The sequence below is a fragment of the Rhincodon typus genome, chromosome 24 (genome assembly GCF_021869965.1).
Source record: "Rhincodon typus isolate 14 chromosome 24, sRhiTyp1.1, whole genome shotgun sequence".
NCBI classification, from domain to species: Eukaryota; Metazoa; Chordata; class Chondrichthyes; order Orectolobiformes; family Rhincodontidae; genus Rhincodon; species Rhincodon typus.
Genome location: NC_063355.1, coordinates 27,471,442 through 27,491,548, shown reverse-complemented (window position 1 = coordinate 27,491,548; position 20,107 = coordinate 27,471,442).

The window sequence follows — 20,107 nt, the reverse complement described above, 5'->3', positions numbered from 1 at the left end:
GAAGATACTGTTCACATAATTCTTTTAACTTGGCAAAACAATGGAGTATTGCAATCAGCTTTAAGTGGGCTATGTTAACATCTAACTGTTTCATGTTCTGAATGAAAGTGAGCACTTATGTTGGCATGGAATAGATTTTTTTTTGACTCGCCACAACTAAGTATCTTAAGTGATTTTTGATAATACAGTTGGTCTGCAACAGTGATTCCCACAAAATCTGGTTGTGCACTGTACTATTGACATTGTACGATGTTGGCTCATTGTTGTTAGGATTAATGGTTGGGGTTAGGAGTTAGTGATTAGGGCTAAGGTTCGAAACGGTTTTGGCATGATCGTTGTCGATTGATATGCCAATATTTTTTAGACATCATTTCTGTTTTGGTACTTGAAATATAAAGGGTGTATTTTGGTTATGCAGTATTATTTATCGCAAAATAATATCTTTTATGGTCAAAGTTTTATTGATTTCACAATGCAGCAGATGTCACTAGGTCATGCCACTGTCTAGTCAGGAGAGGGTGAACCCCTTCTGTTCATTCATAGGCTAAGAGATATTTACGGCATAGGAGGAGGCTAAAGTATCTGTGTGGTCAACAAAAAACCAACTACAGTAATCCTATTTTCCAGCTCTGGGTCCATAACTCTGGAGACTGTTTGAAGTGCAAGTGCATATACATGTATTTGACTAGATATTGCCTTCTGAGTGAAAATAATTATCCTCAGTTCTCCTCTCAGCTTTCTACCTTTAACTTAAATCGCTGCTCCCTGGTTAGTGACCCCTTTAGTAATGGAAAAAGTGCCTTCTGTCCACCCTATCTATGCCCCTCCTAATCTTATACTCCTATAACAGCACCCTTCTCAACCTTCACTGTTCCAAGGAAACAACTCTGCTTAGTGTGTGGAACCTCTAGCGTTAGTCTGGAGCTTGGCAATGGCAAAACAGTGTGGGCAGTTTTAATTTGTGTCTTAAAACATTGTACAGAAATATAAAAAACTGAAAGAACCGTGGATGCTGGAAATTGAAAACAAAAACAAAAATTGCTAGATAAGCTAAGCAAGGTCACTGGACTGAAAATGCTAACTCTGATCTCTCTTCACCAAGTTATAGTCCAACAGATTTATTTGAAATCACAAACTTTTAAAGCACTGTCCCTTCGTCAGGACTTCACCTGACAAAGGGACAGCGCTTTGAAAGCTTGTGATTTCAAATAAACCTGTTGGATTATAACCCGGTGTCGTGTGACATCTGACGTTGTCTAACACCAGCACTTCCACATCCTGATTTCTCTTCACAGATGCTGCCAGATCTGATGAGATTTTCCAGCAGTTTCTGTTTTTGTACAGAAATATAAACTGTTTAGCTTAAGGTGTAAGTATTTTACTTATGACTTCGCATTATCCTTATCATTCTAAAAGCACATCTTTTCTCCATCCTTCCCTTCCCCCTCCCCCCCCCCCTGCCCAACCACCACCACCACCACCACCACCACCACCACCCTCCTTCCAAATATTTCATAACATAGTTGTTGCAGTCAGAATGTTTTCTTTTAAGCACAGTTTATAAATGCACTTTTATGAAAATTGGGAAAACCAACTGAATGGTCTACATTGCAACTGGCAGATTTCAGCTGAAGCAGTGAGCTGTGCTGTGCAATGAGACATTAATTGGAGTATTTTTGGGCTATCGTTGGATTTTGTATCTGTTGCTAAGTACAAATTTTAAAAATGGATGTTAGAATGAACTTGCGATACTTTTAAAATTTTTGTGCTATTTGTTCTGTGTGTGCTTTGTGAGGACTTAAGAGCCACGAATGAGAAAACTATAAATGATAACTAAGTTATCTATGGTTTGTGTAACTATATATGAATAAGGCAGCTGATGACAGTCATGTTTTAGCAGCTGACTCTCGCTGATCTTTTCTGATGCATTTTGATTTCCAACAATACATTCCTTTCAAAATACAATGCAAAAGGTCTCAATTAAGTGAGTAGCTCAGGCAATCTTGGTTCCTAAATTAATAAACTTTTTTTAATTTACTTGTGGGACATGGGCTTTGCTTGCTGGCTGGCCGGCCGGCCAGCATTTATTGTCCATCCCATTATTATTATTTTACAGATTCTGCGTGTGTCTTGACAAGGGTCAGCACAGTCTCAGTATCACCTTCATCTCTCTGGGTGCTTTTACTGCCTGTGATCTCTCATACTGAATATCTCATACTCTGTATAGGATGAGTGATATTTTCTCTAAATAGATATGGAAAATGCAAAGTCCTGTCTTTGGTCTTTTCCACAAACCCTGTTTCCTAACTACCAACTTCATAATGGGGAGGCAATGGTCTAGTGGTATTATCGCTGGACTGTTAATCCAGAGACCCAGTTAATGTCCTGGGGACTCGGATTCGACTCCTGCCACAGTAGATGGTGAATTTGAATTCAATAAAAATATCTAGAATTAGGAATCTAATGATGACCATGAATCCATTGTCAATTGTTGGAAAAACCCATCTGGTTCACTAATGTCCTTTAGAGAAGGAAACTGCCATCCTTACCTGGTCTGGCCTACATGTGACTCCAGACCCACAGCAACGTGGTAGACTCTTAACTGTCCTCTGGGCAATTAGGGTTGGGCAATAAATGCTGCCTAGCCAGTGACACCCTCATCCTGTGAATGGAATTTTTTTTTAATTCACTCCTTGAACACTTTGAGACTGTTCACAACCTCTGTGTTTTAATTAACCTGAACTGAGTTACAATTGCCAAATTCTCTGTTACTAACACCACCTACTTTTACCTTTATAACATTCCCCATTCCTGTTTCAACTTGCTCACATTTCCAACTCGCCAGAAACTGAAGTAATGCATGCCTAATTCAGCAAGACCAAAATAAAATTCAGAATTGGATTGATAAATGGCCACCTACACAAATACTGTGGCAACAAGACCATATAAGAGGCTAGCAATTCGGTGGCCTGGAACTCACCACCTCATTCCCCAGAGTCAGTCCGTAATTTACAAAGCCCAACTTAAGTATATGATAAAATACTCTACGCTTTTTTGGATGAGTGCAATTTCAACAACACTCAAGAAGCTTGACATCATCCAAGATGGTACATCTTCTCAAGGGCAGTTTGCGATGAACAACAAATGCTGGCACGATCACGATGCCCATACTCCTAAGAATGAAGAAGGCTAATCTGCTGAAACTCTCATCCGTGCTTTTTGCTATCTTAGATTCAATGCCTCTTGAGCCCAATGTTTGCTTGCCTGATACCCCACTTTGCACTCTCTGTAACCACATTCACTACTCTGTTGCCCATATCTTAATTAGCATTAAATCTTGTTTATCCTTAACCCTGTACTCTCTGACTTAAATTTGCCCAGATTTGACTTGATTTTAACATTCTCGTCCTTGTTCTTTACTCCTTCCATCCCTTTCTCTGTAATCTCCTTCAGCCCCATAACCCAATGCAACTTTATACTCTTTCAGTTCTGGCTGTTGTGAATTTCATCGCTTTACCATTGGCATCACGCCTTCAGCTACCTTTGCCAATAAACTCTGGAATTGTCTTTCTTAGCCTCTCCTACTTCCAATTGTTTTAAGATTTTCTGTAAAACTCACCTCTTGGACAAAATCACTGGTTTTAATATTTCCTTACGTGGCTTGGTGAATCATCTTCATTGGTGAAACTTCTATGAAGCTGTCAGGATATTGAAGGCACTCTATGAATGTGACTTGTTATTAACTTTAGCTGCAAAGTTGTTATTATCTTATGTAATTTATACAGTACAAAAGTAACAGTTTTTACATTCAAGGTCAAAGCTCGTAATATGGATAAGTGTTACATGTTGATTCCGTCCTGTGCTAGGATAATCAAGGAAAATATCAAATCTCACTCGATCATTGCATTTTATGCATTACCTGCATCTTTTGCATTTCTGGCAGAGCACACCGTTCCTGTCATGGGACTATGTTACTGATCATTTCCACCCTTGCTGATGCAGTAAATGTTTGCTGCAGTCATAGATTTTGCAACTTAAGCACAGTGCAATGTTTTCAATGCCAGCTCTTGAATATGTCAGGTGCAAATTTTTCTCATGTGCTTAGTTATATGGTAGTTTTGTTTGTTTTATTTGATTATTTAACTCTTTAATATTAAACATTTACAGCATATGCCGTATGTTAAATGATAATTCATTGGGTTCTTTTTTTTCCCTAATGGATATTGGAGTAAAGGGCAGTTTAGAAAGTGTTGTATTGATGCCCCTCAAATGAAGCGTCAGATAAAACATTTTTTCAATTTTGTTAAGTCATGACGGGTATTAGTTCTCAAAGTACCAGAAATTAAATTTTATTCATTTATTTTTAATATCAAGCATTTCCAGTAATGTAAAGTTAAATCCTTTAAATTAATTGATTAGATATAATTGTGTTTTATCCTCAACTTATCTGTTATTAAGCATAAAATGAATCAAAAGTACAGCAAGTACGAGAATTTTATTCAGTGTTGGGTCAATGATTCCTTCACATCTGATTTAGAAGGTTATGGGTTAAAGACCCAGTCTCTGGAACTTGAGACACATAATCTATGCTCACATTTGAGACGAGTGCTGTTTTTCAGATAAATTGTTAAACCAAGGTCCCATTTCCCTTGACAGGTAAAGGATTCCATGACAGTATTTGCAAAAGACCAGAGGGTAGCCCTCAATGCTCTGGGCCATGTTTATTCTTCAAGCAATAGCACCTAAGACAGATTGATCTGGCCATTCATTAGATTGCAGTTTGTGGGATTTTGTTATGTTCTAATTTGTAGGCAAATGCTACTGCCAAACTAACAATGATTGAATTACAATTTGGCTACAAAGTGTTGCAGGACATTATAGGTACCATTTAAATGAAAATTCTTCCTGTCACAGTTTACATTCAGAAAGGTCACCCAGCTGAACAAATTCCTAAAACAAAATTGAGTTGTTAAAGCTTGCAACATAATGGATAACTAAACTGACTGGCCTTAATTGAAGCCTTGGTGCAGCCAGTATGCTGATTCCGTTAGCTGTGTTTTTTGCAGCAGGTGAAGAGTCAAAAATAAATCAATGGCAGACAAAAAAATAACAAAGGAAAGCTTTTCTGACAGTTGTTTGTAAAGGAAAAGAAGTTCCAACTTAAAGACACCGCAAATGCACACATTTTCAAGGAAATATTCTTTTTTAAAAAATGTTTTACTAGTCTCAGAATTGTATCTTAATGTTTTGGAGGTATTACTCCAGACATTGGAATTGACAGTAGAGTCAAAGAGGAGCAATTTCTCAATAGAGAAATGCTGTATAAAGAAACCTTTAAAATTGCTAATCGCATGGCTTTATGGTTTGTTGATTTTATACCTTGTAATAAAAATCTTGGACAGAATGCAAGGACCAGGTTAACTAACTAATACTGTCACTGATAAATGCTCACACTTGAGTTTGTCCTTTTAAATACAGAAAAACATTTTTGGACATTTTGATAAATGCATATAATACTTGGCCAGTCTTTTCAAAGTTATGAACTTCAGTAATCAAAAAACTTTGTAACTGATTATGTAAAACTTTATCTATTCAAAGGATGTGGGTAGCACTGCCTAGTCCAGTATTTATTGTCCATCCCTAACCACCCTTGAGAAGGTGGCATTGCACTGCTTTATTGAAATACTGCAATCCATGGGGTTTGGCTGTGCCGACAGTGTTGTTGCGAAAGGAGTTCCAGGGTTTGAATTCAGTGAGTTTTATTAATAAATAAAAGTCAAATTAAAGATTGGAGACTGAAAACAACAAATGCTGGAGATCACAGTGGGTCAGAAGAGAGAGCAAACTAGATGACTCTTCGTCAGACCTCTTTTTTTTTGGGGTGGGTAGGTAAAGGTAATTGAGTAGCTTAGGATGTGTCAGCAGAACAGAAGCATGATGGTTGATATGAGGAGCTTACTACTGGAAAATTAACAATGTGGAAGTGCAGCCAGTTGCTTTGCGGCTTTGTGGCACCTGAGACTGAAAACATTTCTTCATTTTCACATCCTGTAGTAGTAACCTAGATTTGCTTTGTGAGATTCTCAGTTGCAGATTTCTTCAATTTCATGTTGACAGAGAGCTGGGACTGTTTCAATTGACAAGGAAATTCTTAATGCAGTATTATAAATGGTCCTGATGCAACAATGACAAACCTCTCACACACGATGGCCAAATATTCATTTAATTGTTGTCTGCTATCCATGCTGCTATTGCACTTGGGGCATGGTTGAAAGAGGATTACAAGTGCTAACACCTTGGCATCTTTATGTCTCAGTGCCTGATATGCTTTCCACCTCAGTGTCTTCCACTCTTTTAGGTAAATAAAAAATATTTAGACATCTGTTAGAGATCTGACCAAAAATCAAAGGATCAACAGAAGGTTACAAAGGAAACATTCTAAACTTAAACTAAAATGTTTTTACCGTGGATGGCAATGCAACAAAGTCCTTCGGTGCCCACTGGTCCCTAAAAGGAGCAATGTGCTTTCTATGCATTCCTATAAACCTAATAAGTGGATCTTATTTTAGTCCCAAATATCCTATGAAAGATGTAGGATGTCACTGAGACCAAAGGCATGCGAATTGATAAGAGCAAAAGATGGAAAGTTGAATTAGAGAACGCTATGCTAAATCATGTATTATTCTGGTACTTTATTTTTAAAATTCCAGAAAGGGTGAATTTGAAGCGATGCAATGTGACCTTGCTTGTGGCAGAAAATCAAGTTACAGAATTGTTCTGGTGCAGGAGGAAGTCGTTTGGCCCATCATGCCTATTTCAGCCTTCTGAATGAGCATTTAGACTTCGTTTCATGCTCCAGGGTCTTCATCAAACTTTCACATTATTTCTAGTAAAATAATAATCTAATGCCGTATTGAATGCCTTTTATATTTTGAATTTAGGACACATACTTTTCCACAGTGACCGTGTATGATGGTGAAGACAGATATCTTTTAAGAAGCAGTTAGATGGTACAAGTATTCTCTGGATAGATCAGTGAAGTTGGGCCGAATTATTTCCTATTAATCTGCTCACAAGGTTGATATGAATGAGGAAACCAATGTACTGTAGCAGGTTAGTTTGCTACACTACATATCTAACTATGTAATTTTAATTTATCTAACGCTTGTAGTATGGAGATCATTTTTTGTCATAAGCTGTCAAGACAATAATTTATTATTAACTTATTTGCTTTAAATATGTTTATGGTTGGTCGATAATTTTTTTTGCCTGATTGTTATGGAAGAAGAATTTCCCATTGAGCAGCCTTGGAAGAAGGCGATTAACATGAAGCGTTAGAGTTTCAGAGATTGTAAACGTTACAGTCAAGGTAGATCAGGAGCAATGCTTTGGAAGAGATGGGATTAAGTTGTCATTAAGTTGCCTTATGAATGGTATTCATCAGCTTCTTGTTAAAATTCTATTAAAAAAACACAATTGAACTGAACATGAAAAGGACAAAATTAAATTTTAACTCTGTCGAAATTCTGGTAAGTTGTTATGAATAAATGTCAGGCCATGGTTTGAGAGAAATAAATTATTTGCACAATTGAGCGTCCATTTGAACTCAAAAATGAGAGCACCAGCAATTTGTTTTATTTGCTGTAAAATGAGCAACCTTTGATATCTGAATGTTTGAATCACTACAGCGTATTGTCCTTTACCACTTATCATGCAAATTTGTACGCTTCCCTTGCCACCACTCTCCACATTATTGAACTTCTGTCTTAACGATTCACCAAACAGGAGATTTATCAAGGAATATCAGCCTTTTATTTTTATCTTTGTACGATTGTCTGTAAAGAATTTACTGGCCACAGCGCATATTGTGTATGGCTAGGATGCCACCTTAATTTTAATAACAAGTGATAGCACTCCAGCTTTGAGACAATTTCATGTATAAAAACTGACAGATTTGTCAAGCCCAAGTAAATGTTAAAATAACTTCTGTCAGCTTTTGATTTTTTTTCTTCATTGGGTATAAATTTATATAAAATATAACGTAAACAAAGGCCTTGAAAGAAAATTCAATGTGCTGGCTACACAAAGGTATATTGGTATACGGTCTGTAAAGTGAGGCAATATGGTAAAAATATGTACTATATTGTATTCTATTTCTATTCAGTTATTAAGAAATAAATGTTTTGTTTCTATTCCGTCACTATTTTCAACAATAAACTTGTTATACAGAGAATGTGAACAGACGTGAATGATTTGTAAGATGGTGTCAAAATAGCAAATTTGGTACTCCACTTTACAGTAGCTGTCACAAAATGGCAGCAGGTTTATGCACTTCATTTTTAAATAAAAAATAATGCTGTATAATCTTTGTAATAGTTTATGGAATATTTCGAAAAAGCTAATGTTTACATTTGTTCAGTTGCGATCGTCCTCTTACTGTAGATATTAGTCTGAGAGAATTGACCAGACAAGGCTTTAAAAAAAAATCTGGAATTCCTTTCCTAAATGCTTCTTAATTTCTCCTGCCTAAAAGCCTGTGTTTTTGACCAAGTTTCTTGTTACCACTTTTAAAGGTGTATTTTAATTACTAATTATTCTATATATTATCTTTGAAATGAACACAGTAAATTACAATGAAGCTAATTTTCTCTTGCATTTTTCTCCACAATCCTCCATTGTTAAAGGCATTGATCATATTGGGGCACAATACCGTGTCCCATTCTGAGGAGTACATAAATTTCATAAGTACTAAATGGATCCAGCTGCCCTTGAGGCAGGTCATTATTGTCAGTATTTTAGGAGAAGCAGCTGTCTGAACTGGTAATTACTTATAAATAAGCTGTGGTGAATCTGACCAGTCCTTTAACTGATTAATCCCTATTCTGGATGGGAGTTGAAAATGTGGTTTCTGTTTCCATGTGGCTATATTTCTTCTGTATTAGTCTTTTCTATAATTTATGAAGAAGATGCAGAATAATAGAAATAATGAAAAAGTGCATTATCTGTTTATTTATGATGAGCTTGATCTGTGGAAAAAGCTAGTGCCTTTACTTGTCTTGCACATTAACCATTCTGAGAATGTGTGGCTAGCTCTTCAGAATGTTTGTGATGTCACAGTGTCTGCCATTGAATCATATCTCCCTGTGACTGAGCAATGACACTGGCAGCCCTGTTATTTAGGAGATAATTACCACGAACCAATGTGTTGTAGTCCCATTATTATGTGCAGCCCTCACTTTGCTTACCTCAAAACATCACATTTACACAATGTCACAGTGATAATGTCTCTGGACTAGTATCCCAGAAACCTGGCTAATGTTTTGGGGACATGAGTTCGGATCCCACCTTTACAGAAGGTGAAATTTGAATTTAAGAGCGCTTGTGGTGCAGTGGTAGTGTCCCTACTTCTGAGCCAGGAGGCCTGGGTTCAGGTCCCACCTGCTCCAGCTATGTATCTGAGGCTGACTAAAATAACTACCTCCTAGGATGAGGGCCCTTGTAGCACAGTGGTGATGTTCTTACCTCAGAGCCAGGAGGCCTTGGTTCTCTGAACAGGCTGATTTAAAAAAAAATAGCTACGTGTGATGCCTTCACTCCAACTCCATAATAGCTTACAGATTTAGTTTCATAATGAGTTGAACAAGCATGGTACTAGAACATTAAATATGTTATTAACAGGCAATTAGTTCTTTAGAGATGGCATCTGGGTTACATTTATCTAATTGTATTTTCTACCTTGATTTTGTGTGCAGACTCATCCATCAGTGAGAGTTAAAGGAACAGAGCATAACTACAATCCAGTTTTCTGCCAGGATGAGAAATGTTCTTCTAACTCTAAAGGTAGCCACATGCACTGTCCCTTTTGTAGTGTGACTGATGCCTACCAGGACCCTGTCATCTTGAGAGCACATTACAGAGTTAAACATGTTGACAAAGGGCTTGATTTTGCAGGTAAGGTAATAAATTTCACATCAACCCTTGAGGCCCATCAGACTTTTTCTCTTTACTACATCTGAAAATTGTTGAAAAGGGTAATTGAAAAAAACTAGATAGTTACATATCGTAAATAATAACAGAAAGCATTGAAATATACAGTCCATCTGCATCGAAGAAGAGAAAAGACAGGTTACAAAACATTTTGGGAGCCTTTTTTTAGAATAAATCTGTTTAGAGATGTTTTTACGCACTTCTGAAGCTGGCCTCCTGGCCCAGAGGTAGGGATAATATGACTGTGCCACGAGACCCTCCTCACCTCCACAAGACCCTCCTCCTCATAGGAGCTCTATTTTCTAACCAACCTGTTTAGAGGTAGTATTACACATATCTGGAACAGGTGGGACTTGAACCCAGGCCTCCTAGCCCAAAGGGAAGGTGACTACCGTTGCACCACAAGTGCTGTTCCATCTTAGGAGCCATAGTCTGTTCAACAAATCACTGCACCTGTTTTTCAGTTCATGCTTGTGAAGCAGTTTGTACGTCCAGATGCAGCCATTGTAAAGAATTTGATTTCTGAAGGATTTTACAAAAGCATGTACATAACCATATGACACTTGATACCATTATGTGATATGTTGTCAAGGTGATTGGATCAAAAGATGATGATGAAGTAAGAATTGAAAATTGTTCAAAAATGAATTAAAATATATTGGTTCACATTGATTCTATTATCTTTATTACAACACTAACCATAATGCCTACTTACATATCAGGTGTTTTGCTTCCATAAATAATTTAGTTTTGTGTTTTGTTTAAAATTGATTATAGTAGTGTAATCATATTAAATCAGAGCCTTTATGGTTAAGTGCTGATATTATTATATAGTTGAAAGGAAGGTTGGATACAGGCCCCAAGAATTACGTCTGATCTAGAAAGAAACCTGAGAAGGCATGGAACAACTGAACTTGCAATGTCTATTGTGGCAACTGAAGCGCAAGTTCAAAAAAAGTTCATAAAGCACAGTGCTACAGCTTGGGTGACTTAACAGCTGCAGCTTTAGCTACAGTAGCTATTTGCTCAATTTTCCCAGAAATATTATCATCCTGATTATTTTCTCTAATAAACATACTTTGATCATTGAGAAGCACTTATTTCTAAACCTATCATTTAAGATTATTACTGTCAATAAACTTCAGAAAGCATTTAGACAGTAACAATGTGTTAATTGCTGGAAATCTTGAAAAGTAACAAGACTGGGAATTGTAACTGTGTAAGGCGGTGTCTGAAAGAAACAGAAATAATGTTTGCGGTTGATGATCATTCCCAAAAGCTACTTTAGAGAACGTTGACCTAGTTGTTTGACGTTAACAGTCTTTCTTTTCAAGGTGGTATCACTCCTTAGAATTTCTTCTTTGTGGTAGTGAATTTTTGTCAATTATGCAAATTATACACTTTCGATTCTTTTAATTGGAGGTTGCAGAAGACCCTACAGGATATTATTTCTGGCCATTGAGGCAATGTACTGCCTGATAACATACTGTAATGTGACAGCTGCAGTAGTCTAGTTTTCTAAAATTTCAGAACTCATGGGAGGAGTAGGGAATTTTGATACCTTGTCCCAGAAATAAATTAAGAAATATGAGAAACTGCAACCCAACTTGTAGAGGCAGGCTCACTCTTACTTTGAATACAAGAAATTTGGGGATTCTTAGTAACCTACTCTGGAGAGAGAGAGTGGGTTGTTGTTTTGATGTATTAATGAGCTCAGTTCATCAGATTTTGGCTGCCATCTGTGATTTAAATTGGAAGTTGATTGGATGTCTTGCTGTCAGAAAACCTAGTAGCTAAACTTAGCTCTCTCTGCCTGATCATCAAGCAGATTTTCTGCTGTGATCGATGAACATCCATCCACTCCCACCTTACGAACCCAGTGTTCTTTGGCTCTTTCCCTGTCTGTTTGCCAGTTGGACTCTTCCCCACCCCACCATCACTAACTCAGATTTCCCAATTACCAACGGCTGTCTCATCCACTTTGTAATTTTGGCAGCACTTTCTTCCTCCAGTTTGTCAGTTGTTCTTTTCCAAAGCATCAAGCTGGGAGGCTTCTCAGTTGCTGAGAGCTCTGCCCAACCATTCCCATCTGCAGCCCTCTACTGCTGTCTTTCCCAACCAGCCTCTCAATTCAGGCCCAGATCTTCAGAGAAAGAAGCAACAGTAACTTCTCCACTCAAACCTGGTCAGGGGCTCAGTATGGGTAGCCAAGAAGTCGGACAGTAGTGTGGGTTTGGGCCAACAGAAGATCAGTGTGAGTGATAAAGGTCATTTATGTAAGTTTTTGCTTTTGTCTAGCATTTCCAGGGTAACTGTCCAGATAAGGACATTGTCTGAAGTCTCTGACTCTATTTTAGTCAATATATTCATTGAGGATCCTGGGGATTTGCTCATTTGAAGTTCAAACTTCACCAGCAATTTCCAGAGATTCCTCTGCAGGATCCTGACACACATCTCAGGTCATGTAGCTAGATTTAGGCCACTTTCTGCAGGCAACATGTGGGTGCAACAAAGGATGATGTTCCTTGGAAAATAGAGAGGCTAAAATCTAAAAGAAACTTATTAAAATGAGTAAAATTGAAAAGATTAGGAAGGCATAAAGAACTGACCTATTGGGCAGGGGGTGAATGCAAATCAATATTGAGAAGTCTTGAAAACTGCATTTTGGAAGGAGTAAAACAAAGAATAGAAGTATGCAAATGAACATAAAGATGCTGCATGGTGTGGAACAACATAGTCATACAGCATGGAAACAGACCCTTTGGCCCAACTCGTCCGTGCCGACCAAGTTTCCCAAATTAACCCAGTCCTATTTGCCTGTATTTGGCCCATCTTCTTTTAAACTCTTCCTATTCATGTACCTATCCAAAGGTCTGGCAGTTCATTCCATCTACGAGCCACTGTCTGTTTTTTTTTTAAAAAAAACGTTGCCCCTCAGGTCCCTTTTAAACAGAAATGCCTACGGGTGCAAAAACATAATTCTTTGGAAGTGTGAATGAAGTAGATTTCTTTTTAAAATGCTGACTGCGTTTTGCATTTCACAAGAAAGGGCATAAGAGGGGAGAGAAACCTTGGCATGTTTGTAAAGTAATACACAATTAGCTTACAGTTAAAATACTATGTGAAAGGTCCCTCGCTATAGAAGGACATTAAACCATTAGAGAACATACAAAGTATAGTATCAAGGTAATGCAAGAGACAAGAAATTATAGTTATGAGGAAAAATTTGCAATGTACTACAGAAAAGACTAGAAAATAAATTTAATAGAGATTTTAGGAATAAGGACTGATGCTGAAAAGCTAGCTTGAAAAGAAATATTTCTGATTTGAGTTCATCAATGTTATTGACTTAAAATTATCGCTGAGAGCGCAGTTCGGAGAAATTTCTTTATGTGGAGGATAGAATGTTTTGCCGCAGGATGAAATTGAGGCAGAGTTTGCTTTACAAAGGAGGAAGTACCTGTATAAGTATTCTTGATGGAGCATTTATGTGATGGGTAGCTCATCTCGGGGGCATTAGCACACTAAGGTTGTGAACAGTCTCACTTGTCCTTGGGTATTTACCAGGAATGAATATGGACATGGTGACTCAGTGGTTAGCACTGCTGCCTCACAGCACCAGGGACCCAGGTTCAATTCCAGCTTCAGGTGATTGTGCAAACTCCACATAGACATTCTCCCTGTGTCTGCGTGGGTTTCTTCCGGGTGCGCCGGTTTCCTCCCACAGTCCAAGGATTGGCCATGCTAAATTGTCCATAGTGGACATAGGAGATGTATAGGTTTGGACATCATGCAGGGATGTATAGGTTAGGCAGATGAGCCACTGGAAATGCAGGGTAGTAGGGATTGGGTGGGGAAGGTGAGTGGGGTGGAATGCTCCTCAAAATCAGTGTGGACTTATTAGGTCGAATGGCCTGTTTCTACACTGTAGGGATTCTATGGATTCTCCGAAATGGGCAAGGAAAAACAATTTGTGATTGGGAACCAACACAATGGTTTTGGTCTTTGTGCATGCATTGTATAGATATATAAAATGTATTTGTATAAATATGTCTGTAATAGTAATGTGTAGAGAAAATATAGATTTGCTGGTACATTAGCCAAAATCTAACTTTCTGAAAACCAGACAATTTTCTTGCAGGAAACCTGAGGGCGGCTGGCATAAGTGATTCAGTCATTGTTCATTCGTTCCTAGTACACACACTTTCATGCATAACACTTTAAAAAGTGGATGGTTTCAATAGATTCCCGCAGCCATTATCATTTTGTATAATTGGAATGAAAATGCAGGTTGTCACATTGGTCCTAAAGTTTTACATCGGTATTAATTCAGATATGTATAGCTGCTTATCTCACAAACATTGGTATCGTTTTTCTGAAAAACATCGTGATTTTCTAATTCACATTGTCAGACCTAAGTCCTGACAGCACTTTAAGAGTTGTCTCCTGTTACAATCAAGGCTGATGGAGTACACCATTGATTTTGTCCCACCAGGCCATGGGCCACAACATGGAATAAGAATACATATCCAGTTGCCAAGAAAACCAATTACGTAACTTATCTATCCAAGATAGTAGGAACTGCAGATGCTGGAGAATCCGAGACAACAAGGTGCAGGGCTGGATGAACACAGCAGGCCAAGCAGCATCATAGGAGCAGAGAGGCTGACGTTTCGGGCCTAGACCCTTCATCAGAAAAGGGGGAGGGGAAGGGGGTTTTGAAATAAATAGGGAGAGAGTGGGAGGCGGATAGAAGAGGGATAGAGGAGAGGATAGGTGGAGAGGAAACAAACAGGTCGAAGAGGCGGGGATGGAGCCAGTAAAGGTGAGTGTAGGTAGGGAGTTAGGAAGGGGATAGGTCAGTCCAGGGAGGACGGACAGGTCAAGGGGGCGGGATGAGGTTGGTCGGTAGGAGATGGAGGTGCGGCTTGAGGTGGGAGGAGGGGATAGGTGGGAGGAAGAACAGGTTAGGGAGGCAGGGACGAGTTGGACTGGTTTTGGGATGCGGTGGGGGGAGGGGAGATTTTGAAACTTGTGAAATCCACATTGATACCATTGGGCTGCAGGGTTCCCAAGCGGAATATGAGTTGCTGTTCCTGCAACCTTCGGGTGGCATCGTTGTGGCACTGCAGGAGGCCCAGGATGGACATGTCGTCTGAGGAATGGGAGGGGGAGTTGAAATGGTTCGCGACTGGGAGGTGCAGTTGTTTGTTGCGAACCGAGCGTAAGTGTTCTGCACTTTCCTTGGATGGCAAGATTGACATATGAGAAGAGACTGAGTTGGTTAGGATTGTATTCACTGGAGTTTAGAAGAATGAGGGAGGATTGCTTAGAAACATATAAAATCCTAATAGGACTAAACAGGTCAGATGCAGAAAGAATGCTTCCAAGTAGTCCAGAACCAGGTCATAGTTTAAAGGTAAGAGGTAAACATTTTAGGACTGAGATAAGAAATTTGTTTGTCCAGAGAGTGATGAGAATTCACTATAACAGAAAGTGGTTGAAGCCAAAATATTCTGAGTTTTCAAGAGGGAGGTAGATATAGCTGTTGGAGCTAAAGGAATATGGGGGAATGGTAAGATTAAGGTATTGAGATTGATGATCAGCCATGATCACATTGAACAGTGTAGAAAATTCAAGGGGTCAAGTGAACTACTCTTGCTCCTATCTTTTATGTTTCTATGTTAGCTATAATGAAATATCTTGTGCTGAAAAGTATCAAATGTTTATACAACGAGGTCAAATGAGAACAGAAATAAACTCAACTCAATCAACTTGTCTGCCAATTCTCAACATTCAAGCTTGAGCACAAAGGGTGGGTAAGCAAAATGACAAGTGTAGATTTTTAAACTACACCAGCAATAGTTAATATGTATGGCAGAAATTAGGAGGGAAAAACCTTGACAAAAATTAATTGAGGGATAAATATAACTCTTTCTTTGCAACTGTGCCAGGGAACCTTTTATAGATGGGGAACACATTTAACATGAGACAACAACTTCAACAGCTTTCCCTCAGTTCCACACTAGAGTCTGAGTCATTATCTTTATGCTTGTATCCTGGAGTTCCTGTTTCAGAGGAGAATTCTACCAACTGAGCGGATGTAAATATTTTGATTTGTGTTACTGGGATTTTGGCTATTATAATGCAAAATGAATGACTTATATTTTTAAATATAATTTCTTTCATATTTTTTATTTAAAGCTAGTGGCATGTGGGTTTTATTTTATGTCTAAGAGGGAGGTTTGATGTTTAACTTGTCAGTACTTCTGTAGCCATGATTTATTTTTTAAAAAGAAGCTCATTCTTGGAGGCTAATCAGAATTTGTTTACATTGGGAGAGCTTTTATGTGTGAATAATGTAAAGAGTATAGTGCATGAGGCTTCATTTGGAAGATGTGGAATGCTTTTTTTGACTTGAAGGAAATACCCATGACTTGGAAAGCCCTTTTAATTTCAGTTTGCAGAAGTCCTAGTTGAAGCTGAATGCAAAAAAAAGGTTTCCCCTGAAGAAGGGAGATAGTTTTGAGCTGTTAAGAAATAAGTTACCTCAGAGTAAGTCATTTAGTTTGAAAGTTCCAGACCAGAAACGTGTGATTAAAACCCAAAGGGATATTTTGAAACTCAGAAAGTCTAGGTTGTTTATGAAGATTCAAGGAAGGGGCTATTAGAGGTCAGATCAGATTTCAGTCTGGGATCTGACTTGTTCAGTTATTCAGGTAGAATCATAACGCTGTCTTCATACTACTACCTAGCAGTCAGAGAAACTGTAATTCCAAACTGGCTGGAGTGATTTAAGACTCCAGACATGAAAAATGAACCAACACTTCATTCAAAATAGGAAAGGTACAGTATCAACAATCATAAATTTGCTCAGAGCATATTGTCATAGAGTCATACAGACATCCCAATCTGACTTAGTCCCATTTGCCAGCATTTGGCCCTTATCCCTCTAAACTCTTGCTATTCGTAGACTCATCTAGATGACTTTTAAATGTTGTGATTGTACCCACCTCCACCACTTCCTCTGGCAGCTTGTTCCATACACGCACCACCCTCTATCTGGAAAAGTTTCACCTCAGGTCCTTTTTAAACTTTTTCCCTCTCACCTTAAACCTATGTCCTCTAGTTTTGGACTCCCCATCATATTCACACCCTACATTATTTTAGCAACCTCTGTAAGGTCACACCTCAGTCTATGACTAGCCCCAGCCTATTCAGCCTTTCCATATAGCTCAATCCCTATAGTCCTGGCAACATCTTTTCTGCACCCGCTGAAGTTCAACACCATCTTTCCTACAGAAGGGCGACTAGAATTGCATGCAGTATTCCAAGAGTGGCCTCATAATAATATGCATCCAATACTCTGTTATGACCAAGCAGTGGAAGATGTTTTTTGACTGCAATGTAAATGTTACCAAAATTCTAACGAAGCCACTTTGTAGTGGCCAATAGCAATTACACAATAGAAATTGCATGCTTACTGCACATATTGCCAAGAGGTGCATGTCTCCTCTCTCAACATCATATTGTCCAATATTCTTTTTTCCCTCTGTGAGAGCAGAGGTATGAATGAGAAAATGCTGTAATAGTTGAACATTTTTCCTAAAGCATGCAGATTTTTGTTGCAATGCTTCACACGTTTTTTGCTGTTACAGCATTTGTTGGGGTTCAGAGAATTTAAACAATTTGTTCAGCATCTGCTAAAAGCCATTACAATATGTGGCTCTAGACTAAACCATAATGGCTTTAGTAACTGTAACTGTAGCAACATGATGCAGATCTTGTTGAAGGAACCCCATACATGTAAGTGTATTTTGAGAATTGAACATATAAAAGTTATATATACTGGCTAAAACTGTGGATACTGGAGATCTGAAATTAAAGCAAAAATTGCAGGTCTGGCCGCAACGGTGGGGGGGAAAGCAAAGTTAATGTTTTGAGTCCAGTGACTCCAATCAGAACTGCAGTTCATCTGCTGAACTGCACCAGTTTTAAAACATTAACTTTACTTTCTCCCCAAATATGCTGCCAGACCTGCTGAACTCCACAGTGATTTCTGTTTTTGTTGTGTGTCCTGGCCATTTTTCGATTGCACTGCTCATGGGTGTGTGTTCTGGAACATCCAATATGATGTTCAATATAAAGAAATAGACTAACATTTATATCGCGCCTTTCATGAGACTGGATCCAAGTCAGTGAGCTGGTTCCTCATTGCAGCTTGAGGTTGAGTGGTGTACAATTAGCCAACTTAGATCCTGCACTAGTCTGCAGGTATTTGTGAATGAAAACAATGTGAGGCAGCGGATGGGGGTGGGAATATGGGTGTGGTACAGGCAGGCTTGAGCCACCAGAATTCTTAAATTGAATATAAATCACTGTTTATTTAAAGTTCAAATCTGAGATCTGGGCAATGCTGGCAAAACTACAACATATACCAATATTTATTTATCCTCGAGATCCTCCTTATCGAACTATTGCAATGTATGTGATGAAGGTACTCCCACAGTGCTGTTAGGTATGGAATTTTAGGATTTTGATCCAAGAATGACACAGAAAGGGAGATTCATTAATGAAACAACTGAAGATAATTGGATCAAAAATGATGTTTTTAGGAATCTCTGAAACAATGCTCTGGATCAGACTTAATTATTTTCCAATACTACAAATATCTTCACTTACATTAGTTAGGAGTCCAGCCACTAGTGTTTAATTGCTGGTCCTCAGTGATTTGATTTTACAAGGGCTAACAGAAGACAGTAAAGTTAAATCACATGGGATTCAGAGCCAGCTGGCCAATTGGATACAAAATTGGCTTGACAATAGAAGATGGACAGTGGTGGTAGAGGGTTGTTTTTCAGACTGGAGGCATGCGACCATGTTCCACATGGATCAGTGCTGGGTCCACTTTTGGTTTGTCATTTATATAAATGCTTTGGGTTAGAATTTAGGAGGCATGGTTTGTAAGTTTGCAGATGACTCCAAAATTGGTAGCATAGTCAACTCTGAAGGTGGTTATCTAAGATTACAAAGAGTTCTTGATCAATTGGGTCAATGGGCTGAGTGGCAGATGAAGTTTAATTTGGATAAATGCAAGGTATTGAGTTTTGGTAAAACAAACGAGAGCAAGACTTATATCATTAATGGTAAAGCCCTGGGTAGTGTTGTAGAACAGAGAGACCTAAGGGTTCAGGTAAATAGTTCTTTGAAGGTTGCATCACAGGAAGTCAGGCTGGTTACGAAGACGTTTCACAAGCTTGCCTTCATTTCTTAGACCATTCAGTATAGGAATTCGGATATCATGTTGAGATTGTACAGGATGTTGGTTAGGCCACTTTTGGAGGACTGTATACAGTTCTGGTCACCCTGCTATAGGAAGTATATTATTAAATTGGAAAGGGTTTGAAAAAGATTTACCAGCATGTTGCTGGGACTGGAATGTTTGAGTTACGAGGATAGGCTGGGACTTTTTTTTTTCCACTGGAGCGTAGGAGGTTGGAGGTGACCTTATCGAGGTTTATAGAATCATGAGGGCATAGATAATGTTAATAGCAAACATCTTTTTTCTTAGATGGCGGGAGTTCAAAACTCGGGGGCATTTTTTAAGGTGAGGAGAAAGATTTATAAAGGACCGGAAGGACAACTTTTGCCACAGAGGGTGGTTCACATGTGGAATAAACTGCCAGAGAAAGCGGTAGATGTGGGTACAATTACAGCATTTAAGTTACATTTGGACAGGTACATGACTAGGAAAGGATTAGAGGAATATGGACCAAATACAGGAAAAGTGGGGCTAGTATTATTTGGGAAACTTGGTTGACATAAATGAGTTAGACCAAAGGATGTGTTTTCTGGCTGTATGACTAAATAAAAAGATACCAGGATATTGCTGAATATGTACTACTTGACATCATTGATGAAATGAGCAGGATAAAAGTGATAGTTGGTTCATTATTTTGTCAATAGGACATATCTGGGCAACTTTGTGATCAGACTGATGCCAGCTTCACAGCTGTTGTGGAATAGCATGTCTAAAGTTGCAACTATTTCTGGAGCATGATCTTCAGGATTCATCACTGCTGCACCAAATGTACTCATGTTTCTTGATATCATTCAGAGT